We start from the raw sequence: 1,495 nt of genomic DNA, 5'->3' as shown, positions 1-1,495 counted from the left end.
TTATATCTTACTAAGGTATTTGTATGTTTATAATTTTCAAAGAAATATTGAAAGTATAAGAGGAGAGTATTGGTTTCATCTTGTGTCTCCACATTAATGGCAGGCAGCAGTTACCGAAGTGAGATTGTAATCCACCCTCAAAGGGGAGCAGCTTTTTCTTTCTGCTTCTCTCAGCCCTTGCTAGCACTCATGCCCATGCCCTCACTCACCAACATGTCTGTTGTGCAGCCCAACTGCACACGGGCTGGCCCCTGGGTATGAACCAGTTCAGGAACAAATACATCCAGCACACCAAGCCTCTCATCATGGAATGCACTATCAACCTGTACCCACTTAGAAATTATACCTCTGGTACAAAAGAGCCCTTTATAAAAAGGACAACTCAGCTGCCACTAGGTTTCAGCGGATGAGGGAATAAATTCACAAGATTAGAATGAGGTGGATTGTAGAGGGTCTTCTGATTGTACATGGGCAATGGTTACCCCATGTGTTAACTTTTGCAGTTGGGCACAACTTTTTTTAAACTACCTGGTGGTGAATTTTATCCAGGAGAAGATGAAGTAGAAGATTCAAACATTTAATGACAGAGATACTGGAATGTCAAGATGGCATTCTGCAAGACTGGGTCATTGATGACTGCATTGGTAACTGGTTCAGGCCAAATTTTGAATCCCCATACATTCCAGCATGTAGTACAAGCGTAAAGAGCATAAAAAAACTCTTTTTGGTTCAGCTTCCAGAAAAAGCCTTGTTTCCAGTCCTCCTCAAAGTACACACTGGTAGCTGGGCCAGTGTGAATTATATGACAACATACCAGGATATGGACCTATCATTTCCAACCTTCCTCAGCTTTTAAGCAGGTTTACTTTTATTTCCAACTAAATTCCTGAGCCGTGAAAGAGTAAAAAAAGCCCTCTCTGTGAGTGCATCATTTTGTTCCCCCTCCCCCCTTATTTTTCCCCAAATTGACTCATATATTATATTGTTTGCATACTAAAGTGAATCTGAAAAACTGTCCTAGATAGTAGTGTAAGCAAATGTGATAATGTATATTTCCCTTTTGTTTCTACCCATACTTTTTGTACAAAATTAAACAAAGTGGACCTGTAAAAAAAAAGTGTAAGAGGAACATTACCTTCTATAAAAAAAAAAAAAAAACAGAGTCATAGAGTTTATATGAAGATGAGACCTGTAAATCAAATACCTGGGATCATCCATCTAGAGCTGGAAGGACCCTCTCATCCAAAGTCGTCATCAGACAGATAAAGAAACTCAGGCACTACGAAGATAAGGGGCCTGTCCAAGGTCACGCAAGTGGGAAATATTAGAAGCCAGATTGTACCCAGATCTCCTGTGATTCTAGAAACAGGTTCTTTCTATTCTACCAGGCTGCATACTATATTATGTCTTTATCTGGAAAAAATAGTATCCTTTTTTTTAACTTTTTGCTTAAAAAATTGAGAGGAGAAGGAGGCAGAAAAGCTTGCAGTTATGG

At 39.5% G+C, this 1,495-nt stretch overlaps 1 pseudogene; it reads left to right on the top strand.

Annotated features, from left to right (window-relative positions):
• The first annotated feature begins 213 nt into the window (after nucleotides 1-213).
• LOC118849492 lies at nucleotides 214-882 on the top strand (annotated as a pseudogene).
• The last annotated feature ends 613 nt before the right edge of the window (nucleotides 883-1,495 follow it).

Source organism: Trichosurus vulpecula, chromosome 5, assembly GCF_011100635.1.
Source record: "Trichosurus vulpecula isolate mTriVul1 chromosome 5, mTriVul1.pri, whole genome shotgun sequence".
NCBI classification, from domain to species: Eukaryota; Metazoa; Chordata; class Mammalia; order Diprotodontia; family Phalangeridae; genus Trichosurus; species Trichosurus vulpecula.
Note: the sequence above shows the minus strand (reverse complement) of the source record. Positions and strands in the feature narration are given on the sequence as shown.